The sequence below is a fragment of the Calypte anna genome, chromosome 1 (assembly GCF_003957555.1).
Source record: "Calypte anna isolate BGI_N300 chromosome 1, bCalAnn1_v1.p, whole genome shotgun sequence".
NCBI classification, from domain to species: domain Eukaryota; kingdom Metazoa; phylum Chordata; class Aves; order Apodiformes; family Trochilidae; genus Calypte; species Calypte anna.
The window spans coordinates 74,228,667-74,239,369 of NC_044244.1; positions in this window are offsets into that span (position 1 = coordinate 74,228,667).

The following is a 10,703-nucleotide window of genomic DNA, read 5'->3' on the forward strand; positions in this document are numbered from 1 at the left end:
CCAAACATCATCTGAGACAGTCTTCTAAAGGCCCCTTGACCAATAAACCCAAGATTGTTTTCCAAAGGCATCCCTTGACCAAAAAGCCCAGCTGCAGAAAATCCAGATGTCTCAAGAGGCAACATTCAGCAGAACTTGTCAGGACTTCAGCAGCCTAGATGCTTTGTCTAGTATTGTGAAATGCCTGCCATTCCCACTTCTCCTTGAGCAAACCTTCTTTTATCCATGGCTGGCCATCCTGTAAGCTTGGAGAACAGGGGAACATCTCCATTTTTCCTTCCCTGGTCCTTTGCAAGAGCTCTTTCTCCAGGAGAGCAAGGCAGGACTGAAACTAAATGCCTAGTTCCTTCTGTCATTTCCTTTCAAAACCTTCTCTTCCAGGGACCACAGTCAGTGCCCACCGCTGGATAATACCCGAAGTAATTTCACCGCATCATTCCTGAACTTCTTGATACCTGGGACGAGGTTGCTGAACGCAAAGAGAAAAAAAAAATAGCACTCATGAGCTACTGTTTTAATGGAAGAGTCACTGGGGGCGTTCTCTCTTCCATTCGCCATCTGTCCCACTAGAGGGAACTCTGCTACTACAAAAGAAGGTGCTCTGCTCTGAGGCTGACGGGCTGCTAGCTGAACCTTTGCAAATCCATTGGAGGGCTCTTCTGGCACATTTTGCAAGTCTTGCTGCATCTGAAGCACAGGTTCTCCTGCCTCATTACTTGTGAAACGTCAAACTTGTGACACTCACCAGCTTGCCTGGCTTGATCCTTGCTGATGTTCACATGCTCACCTGCACTTGCTCGAGGTGCTTCACCAGGGACACACGGGCTCTGCCCCTGCTCCATGCTGGTAGCTGGCACCTGGTTTCTCTCACTTGGGTCTCCCCAGCTGCAGGCACCCAGCACCATGGTCCCGATCCAGCTGCTGTCATCAGGCTCCCATACACAGATGCACATCTGCTAGGGAGCTCCTCACTCAGGATAAGAGTTAGAAATGGAGTTTCACAAGAAGACAGATCGTGGTGATAGGGTGCTGGGCATGGCCAAACAAGCGTACTGACAAGCCTTCTGCACATGTACAACCAGGCTCTCTTATATCTTCTTTTCCCCAGGCTTTTTCCTCTCCAGTTTGCCCTGATTTCTCCCTTTCTCACCTTTGATTCTTCCCCTGAGCATTCCATATGGCCTGTGCAATTGCAAGCGCTCATCCCTTGCACCCCATCATCTGTCCATAACCCTTTTAGGCAGTGACCCACCTCAGTCAGAAAGGTGCTCTACTGATGACTCTTCTGGATGGGCTTCACACCCAGACCCCGCAGCTGAGGGTCTCCTGGAACATCCCTGGGAAGGTGTTTCTTCCTCTGAGTCCTTCATTTGGTCTCCACACCTGTCCTTGGGCTCCTGTGCTCCTCTGGGACAGTGGAGGTGGGTCTTGAGCAGACCGAATGCTCTCCTTCCTATGCTGGGCTGGGGAGCAGCCAGGGGGGGTGTTGTTTGGGCTCTCCCACCTGCTGCTGCCTCTCTGTCCTCCTCCATGGGTGTGCAGCCCAGCTTCTTGGCACATAATGAAACAGATAACCCCTCCAACTTGTCATGGATGTTGCCTTTCAGGTTCTCTGCTTCTTCTGGAATTAAGCACCCCCAATGTTTTTCCCCTCTGATGTCTCTTTTCAGGACTGGCAGCCTTTTGCAAAGTGAGGAGCTGGGTGTCTGCTCCTGCAAAAGACACAGCACAGTGGTGTGGTCACCACAACAAAGCTCTGAGTTATCTGAAAGAGGGAAGTGCTGAGAAAACTGGATTTGTCCCATTCACAGCACAGGACTAGCAAGAGCTTGCAAGGCAAAGAGGAAATATATGGGAGGTCAGAGGAAAGTGGCTTCGAGGCTTCCCCAGCATTTCTAGAGGTTAGATGGGACACAAATGGTGTCATCTACCTGGTGTGGCTGCCTCACACAGCAAAGACACGGAAGCAGGTGCAGACCCTAGCTCTCCATGGGAGGTGTTTTTCACGTTTCTGATGAGTATTGTCAAGCCTTTTGAAGATGTTAATAACTACTGGAAGCCCAGGGCTTTTGTATTACCTCACTTTGATGAACAACGTGCTGGTCCTTCAGCATGTGCAGGCTTATGGCTTTCTCTCTTAGGTCCTGGTGTAAGCCTTCCTCCTCTGCTGGTGTTCTCAGTGTAGTACACCTCTTCTGCCTGAAAACACCCAAACCATTAACTACACTTGTAATGCTTAAAAACCTCATGGCATTTAGAGTGAATTTTGATATTTAAAAGATGCTGTTGTCACCTGGATAAGTTTCCAGGGCACATATATAAAAACAACACCAGGAAACAGAAAGGAAAATGGCAAGGTGAACACAGGCAAGCCATATCATTTGCAGGAAAATGGAAATTAGTCTTACTTTTCCCCTCTTGTGTTGATTTGTCTCATGATGCAATATATAAAGGCTAAGAGCTGCACAGTTATGAAGACTGCCATGATAACTATGGGCTTCTGAACTCCTACAAAAAGAAACCAGTAAGTTGACACAGAACACACAGGGATAACAACATCTTTCTTGTGCTCCCTTTCAGGGTTAGGGCTGAAGTGAAACATTCATCAGTTTGTGCTTATTAATTATTTGAAGGAGAAAAAACCAGCAGTATAACAATGTAACACTCTGGCAGGTGAGAAATTATTTTATGTTTTAACAAATACTGATAATTGTTCCCTCAATACAAAGAAAATGGGAGACAAAACCCACTCTTTTTATTCCTGATATATTTGTGTTTCTGTATGAAGAAGTTTTGTTATGAGGAAAGTCTCCCATCCTTCCTGATATATGTCCTCCTGCAGTATTTTCGACATATATTATTCCCTAGTGTTTGACAGCCAGGGGCCTCCTGTGCTGGTACTCTCCAGCTGTGAACACTGCTGTAGTATTGATTGCATCTGCTCTAATTCACTCACTATGTAGAAACATAAAGATATAAAGACATATATATGTGCATACAAATATGAATATTTATTATATATATATTTGCACACACCCACCACACAGACACAAAGGTACCACAGGAAAGAGTCTTCTGGGTTGTTTCAAATCATGAAATATTCACCTAGCACATGGTCTGAACTCACAGAAAAGCATCTTGAGAGCCCTACCTAAGTACCAGCTGCATTCCCACAATTGCACATCCTTTCCTAAGCACTCCCTGTGACATTCTGCACCTATCCATACAAACACAGCCTACCTTCCTTTCCTTTCTCCAGGCAAACTGTTGTCATTTTCCTTCCCTGTGGGTGTTCAAGGAGACAAGTCAAGGCAGAGAGGTGGTTGGCTGGGAGGGTCAGTCTACTGGACACCATGACTGTTCCATTAGCATTTTGAAGATGGTGTATTTCAGGTGACTTATCCAGGCCTCTTTCACCCAGCCAGGTGATTTTGGGGGCAGGTTTTCCTGTTGCTGAGCAAACTGCAGTAAGGAGACCCTTGGTGGGCACGTGGGAATCATATTCCACTGTCAGCTCAGAAACTGCTGAGGGTGAAAAGAGAAGGTACTTTTAACACTATGTGGTGTGTCGATGGTCAAAGGTGGATGGGACACCTCTCTGTACAGGGGTTCTTATTTAAAAACATCTCCTGGCTTGTTTACCTTTTCTGAGGAAAGATGTGGCTATTCTGGAGACTATCCACTAGGAGATGCTGTTGCATGAAAAGTCTCCATGTGGTGGAGGTAATTCCATCCCCACCTGCTGACTATATGAAAGGGAAGTGCCAGGAAGCGAGACGGTGTTAGTGGAAAACTTACTCTGAATGTTGAGGCAGATGTATTTGCTGAAAGAGCCAGGAGGGAACACGTTGAAAATGCATCTGTAATAGGACTCATCCTCAAATGTAAGGTTTCGGAGTACGATAGCTGAGGCCTTCAGGGTTGCCCTAGTGAAGAGAGCCTTCTTCTGAAATGACCCTATGAGTTTTGGCCCGTGGTTTAGGCTGTAGGATACTAAGTTCTGGAAAGAAGACCCATTTCTCTTCTGCCAGGTGACTTGCAAAACTTCCATTGAGAGGGAGAAGTTGCAATAGAAATTTGCCTCTCCACCAAGAGCTGCTGTGACAACTCCCTCAGATTTCACAGCTTCATTCAAACCTAGGAGCAATGTAAACAGCAAAGTCAGAGCAAGAGGAAAAACAATTCACTCGGGAGGCTATAATGGCTTGAAGCCTGCAGTCAAAGTGTTCCCATCTTGCAGAGCACTGGAGCAAGAAGTGCCCATCACAAGGCACACTGGAAGACCTCAGGCAGCTGTGGGTGGCAATCCCATCCTTATCCTATGCCGATCACATCCTCAGCCTATGCCGTGTGTATCCCATGGTGAGGGGGAGGACAGCATGGGAACAGAAGGACAGATGGGATTCTTAGCAAGCAAAGCAACCTGAATCCCGAGCTCATCTGCCTGCATTACTTTGAGAGTTGTCCTCTACAGACCTGACACACAGCAATAACCTAGAAGCAACTCTCGCTCCTGAAAGCATCCCAGCTCCCTCCCCTACCCGGGGGTGTGTGTGGGGAGGCAGAGCATCCCGGAGCATCCCGCAGAAGGCAGACAGCATCTGCAGACGGACACCCCCCTTCCTCAGCCTCTTCTAACAGATGTGTGCAGCACCCAGGCGTCTGCACTGGAAATGCAGACCCGCTGCACCCCTTGCCCTGAGGAGCTTAGCAACACTTAGACAAAGACAGGGAATACACAGCCTGAATACACAGCTCGAGTGCAAAGACAGCCTGCCCTGTGCCTCCTCTGGCCTGACCTTTCCCGGTTTTGCAGCTGACCAACCCCCATATTACTACTTCCAGTTACCAATTAGTATTTTTCAGTCAGGATGGCGTCTGGGTGTCTTAGTTTTTTTAAAAAAAAAAAAAAAAAAAAAAAAAGGCCGGTGCTACTCCAGAATTAATCTCATGCAGGGAAGGGGCGCCCCACTCACCCGGCGCTGTCTCCTCCAGCTGGCAGCCTCGGCAGAAGGGCAGCATGGAGGCTCCAGCCCAGCAAAGCAGGGGAAAAAACATCGTGGGACAGAGCAATTTCCTGGGAAAGCTCACCCTCTTCTCCCACATCCCTCAGAGGGAAGCTGGCGCTCCCTGATGAATTTGAAGTTTTGCACCTTTTTTCAGAGCGTTTCTGGGAGGCCAACAGGCGGGGCTGCTGGCAGGGAGCAGGCAGCAAGCAGCCAATGGTCCGGGAAGCCTCTTTTTACCTCCCTGGTCAATCATTTACCCCAGCAAACAGCTGCAGGTGATCAGCACAGCTTTGTTACCCAACAACTGCACTGGTTGGCAGAGCTGGAAATAAACAGCAGTCCCCTTTTAAATTTTTTTTTTCTTCCCTCAGCGACAGAACTTAGTGGAACAAGTCGTCCCCTGTAAGCCCCTTCTAAGTGTCTGAGCCAAGGAGTGCCATCAGGGCTTTTTACACCTTGCAAGATGTAAATGTGGGGTTTTCCTGCTAAGTGCCGGAGATGGAAGGGAGCAGACATCAGCCCAGCAAGTTCTGTGTAAACACTCTGAGAGCAGGCTGTCATCAAAGGGGTTCAGCCCCCTTGTTTCCTCCTGGTAGTGTGTTTACTTCAGTTAGGGAGTTGTGGGACTTTTGTCCTTTTGAGCAGAAACTGAGTGGGCGAAAGTGGGGTGGGACATTCACCTGCCTCCAACAGAACATGCTCCCAGCTGTGCCCAGCCCTTTCCTTCCCTTCCCTGGCTGCATTTCCTACAGCTGTCCTCATGTCACACACCAGCCCTACCAACTGAAGCACAAAAAGAGACTGAGCATTTGTAAGTAACTCCACTGAGTTACTTAGGCCAGCAGAGGCAAATTATGTGGCTGGGTCAAGTGACAGCAAAGCAAAAAAGAAATTTTCTTATTTGAGGCAAAAGTATTGCACTGGTTGATAGCACAAAACCAGGTTTAGATCCCAGGGACCAGAAAAAAGAGCAAAGAAGAAATGTGCTAAAGGAATGAAGGAAGCTGTAGAGAATATTAAAGGTTTCACAGACATTCTCACTCACCTTTAGGGAAAAATATCTGCCCCACTAACAATGGCTGATGTTGTTTCCTATTGACTTCTAACTTCATTTGTTCTGAGTCCACCTCCAAAATCCAGGTCTGCCAGTTCCACAGCAGAATGATACAGAGTCACAAACCTTAAACTAGAGCAATTAAAACTGAATGATGACCACAAGTTCCTTCTGCAGGGCTGGAACCCACTGGAGAGCCTGATGCACCATTCCCCTTTGGGCTGGCCTGTTACCTCCCATGAACCAACAGTGGCCCCTCTCCTTTAGTGTCCTAGTCAGACGGTTTCCAGCCCAAAGGAAGGTGCTCAGCACTTTCTCTCAGTGATACACTGAGCTCTTGGTTTCCCTCTGCAGCCCAAGCTAGGCTCTGAGGAATGCATTCTGATTAGCTTTATGTGGTTATAATATTTTTACAATAAATGTTTTTAGAAAAATATCATAGACTTATAGGGTTGGGACATTAAATGATGATATATCCTGAGAAGAAAACTGACACCTTGTTTGTCCTTCTAGAGAGATGCCAGTTGACATTTAATACCTTTAAAACTATTCTGAAGCAGATAAGCAAAGATCTTCAGAAAACTATACTAAGACATTTCCCCTTTTCTCTTCTTTGTATATAGGTTCTGGTATTCAGATAAATAACTGGAACAAGCAAAAATATTTTTTGTTATATAGACTATGGTGAGCTAAAAAAACACCACAATCTCACTCATGAAAATAGCTACATTCTTGTAGACCAGAGAGGCTCAAGGCCTCTGAGGCAAATTGGTTCTTGAAGCTTAAAATATAACCCTGTGTGATTGTGGTGGGATGGTGGACATTCTGTAATTTATTTGAAGGACAATAGAAAATAAATTATTCTCTATTAAAAATACAGTATCTAATTTTAGTCTAAAAGTGTGAGAGGTTTATTTGGTGTTTTATTGTGATTTGGTTTTATTTTCTGCAAGCTTTTCATTGCATCTTAGACTTTCATGTACAACTTCAAGTGTTCTTTTGGCAGATAAGCTTCATTTTCTTCTCTTTTCCTTAGGGTGGGTCATGTTGAAGGTTACTGTTTCTGACATGTTTCAGAGTTAAAAATACATTTGTATTGTGAGTGGGTCCTAGACTGAGGATTCCCTCAAGCCTCCCAGAAAGCCTCCTATAAATTTCAAGTGGCTTTTTTTCCCAAAAGCTGAGCAGCCTTCGACAGAGTCCACCTGCAAAAAACTTGGATGAGAGCTCAGTGCTTCTTTCACACACAGCTTTATATAAGGAAAGATGAAAGCAGTGAAGAAATGAGAAGGCCTTTTGTGTGGCTTCCAGATTATGAGTGATTTCTGGTAAATTAAAAGTGAAAACAAAAATATACTTGATTTTTTATCTGCTTAGTTTGATAGCCTCATTTATGAAAGAGAAAAATGCACTAAATTAGTGCACTTCTCTTATTACAGCTTATTTGTAGGAGCTCATTGTTGAAAAGATTAGGTTATATTTTCTTCCAAGTCCAAGTTCATAAGAAAATTTACTGGTGTGGTATTTAGTAGATGAATCATTCTCCCAGGGTCATGCAACAGAGAAATGATGAATGATGCTTTCAATCTTCTCTCACCAAAACAAAGTTCCTTTCACTAAATGGATTTCATCCCATGCCTCTGCCAACAGTGGTTTCAGGAAAAAGAATATTCTTCCTATTTTTGCCAGTCACTTGCAAAATGTCTAGGGGCAGCCCTTCAGCTGTATTTCAGTTGCATCTTCAGCTAGAGCTGCTGGGGTGATTGCTTTATAACTTATGATCTTAGAACTAGGAACACCAGACAAGAAAAACACCAACATGATACAACTCTGAAACAGCCAAACAGAAACCTGGGCATTTTATACAACATACATCTTAAGGATTCTACATATATTTTTTCTCTATAAAATATGCAGCTAAAATATATATTGTCTTAAGGTCTTAAACGAGTTAAAACTGTAACCCAAGTTGACTATCCTCGAGATGAAAAAGTCCCAGAGCCAAGAGATGCAAGTTAAATAGTTCTGCTTGCTGTGCAGAAAGACATATGACCCAGAACCAGTCTGACCCAAAAGAAAAGAGGCAGGCAGGTGGCATTCCTAGTCACAATCTTTCTATCTGTCTGAAAAACTGATGCACAGGGCTGAGTTGTGGTGACCCTGGACAGACAGTAAGTGGTTACAGGGCAGTGTTGGGTCAGATCAGCAACTCACCAGCCACAAGACTGGGAAAAGTCTTTTTCCTGGCTTTTTTTTTTTTTTTTTTTCATGGTAGTGGCAATATTAGCTCAGAACACTTCCATAGAGTCAGCTTTGAAAAGATACTGTGCTTCCATTTACTTACAAAGTTAACCTGCTTTGCACCACTTACATTACAGCAGCACAAAAGAAAAGTCCATTCCATGTGAATTTCTTACCAGTTTTATTGTTTCTCGAGTGTTATTGAGAATTTGCAACATTTCACAGCCCACATAATAGTTTATTACCAGGAATACAAAGTATCTGAATAAAGCCATCTGAAATGCAGCCTTCAAAGAATTACTGCTGAATTAATTGAGAGCAGAGATAACTGGCCAGGCAAGCACAAGATAATCACAAAGAAACCACAGAACAGCATTCAAGATGTTATTCACCCACAGTAAAAACTTCTGTTCTCCTTCAGACACTTGTTTGTTCCCTGAAAAGTGATTTGTATCCATTTCATCCCCTTTTTCCCAGCTAACAGCAGGTTAGCTCTACATGCCCTAGATGCTTACATTCATTCCTTTGCCACATGAAGCTAAACCTCTAGCACACAGCATTTTGTGGCTCTGTATTTTAGTAGCTGGCTTTGTATAGCAGGAAGGCAAGCACTGTTTTAAATGTTCTGCCTTGGGATTTAATTTGCTGATCTCACTCTGATTCTGCAAAAGATTAATAGATAGGTAATGTCTAGCTTTCTTGTACAGTGTTTTGCTTGTAAGCTACCACATCCTCCTTTCTCACTTGGTCTCTAGTCCTATCATGGTCATAATCAGAAACCTACAAAAGCTTTTCACAATTCAACATTCAGCTAAATGGGAAAAGAAATTACAACCCTGCATGTAAACGGATATTTTTGTGACTCCAAACTGTGCTTTCTCCCACACAAGGTGAGCAGTGTGTAGAAAATAATCACAGGTAATCTCTGCAATCTTCCTGTGTTTGTGAGGGTTTCTTGCAGCTTTGTGCCTATCTCTCTGAAAATCCTTTTAATCACCCACATCTCAATTCTCTGTTTCTGCAAGACTCATTTATATTTTTTAAAAAGCACATTAATCTAAATATTACTGGAAAATGTCTTCTAGAATTCAAGAAAAACCCAAAACTCTGTCTCAAAAAAAAAACCAACCCCCCAAAACAAACAAAAAAACAAAAACCACACACACAAAAAAAAAAAAAAGCCAAACACACCTCAAAAAAACCTTGAAGAGAAAACTGGAAACCTGCTCAGTGGTGAGGGCTGGCTCTGCACAGTTTTTTCTGGAGGAGAGCTGGGGCTGAGCTCTGCCCTCTCCTTCTCATCCTGCCTCCCCCTTCTCCCACAAACCCCCACTCCTCCTGGGGAAAACCTGCTTCTCCCCCTGGCCTCTTCCCCACAGGAGGAAGAAATTACACTGTAATGACAGGAAAACCTGTGCAAAAATTCTTCCTTTCTCGAAAATTATGGGGCACTGGAGAAAAATTTCTGGTTGTGATGATTAGAGCTGGTTCCCCTTGGTTCCCTTTTCCTCACAATCACCAGCTGCACTATTACTAAGCATTAGGGAGCCTAAAAAAAGCATTTTATAATGAAGACTCAGTTTGTTTCTTTTCAACTCACCCACTTGCTTTCATTTTAGGTTACTCAGCCTTTTAGCTTGCAATTCAGCCTACTTCATCTGGGATGCACATTTGGAAGAGATGAGTGAGGAAAAAACATATGGTGCTTGCTCTGGGAAGCAAAGATGGGAAAGGACAGCCTGCACAGACCATCTTTATGCTGCCCACAAGACTGGACTAGCTGAGGTGCTCATGTTTGCTCTCCTGGGACTGGAGGGAAATATTTAACAGGCATAGGATAGGATTCAGGGAACTCTAGGAGAACTGCTCAGAGATACAGGCCAAATCTATAGCTCTATAAGTTATTAGCAATGAATTTTAGCAATACACAACTCATGTTGCCCTGTGCTGGTGTAGATCTGCCCACATACAGCACCCACCCCCTCATGCCTGCCAGCAGCCTCCTGTTTCCCTCTGTACTCACCTGCTACTGCATACACAAAGCCCACCAGACAGCCTCCTACCCTACCAACTCCTCTTTTATTTTCCCATGCCCCTCAGCAGGCAGGTGGGATGCCTGGAAACACAAACCAGCTGTGATGGATTAGGGAAATTAAGAAAGGGGATGTGGAAACCACAGATGGGGAAGAGGGGAGAAGGAAACCTCTGTGTGCCTTTTGCTTTTTCGTTTTTTTTCTAGTATAGGCTGGAAGAAGTTGAAGTTGGCAGCTTCCTTGTGTCTGATTACTCCTGTCTTGAAACCGGGCACTCCTGGTGGCTGGGTTACAAGTTCAGGCCAGCCACAGTCTTGGCTCAATCTCTCAAAAATTTTAGGGAACAGGTTCCAACCCCTGAGGCTC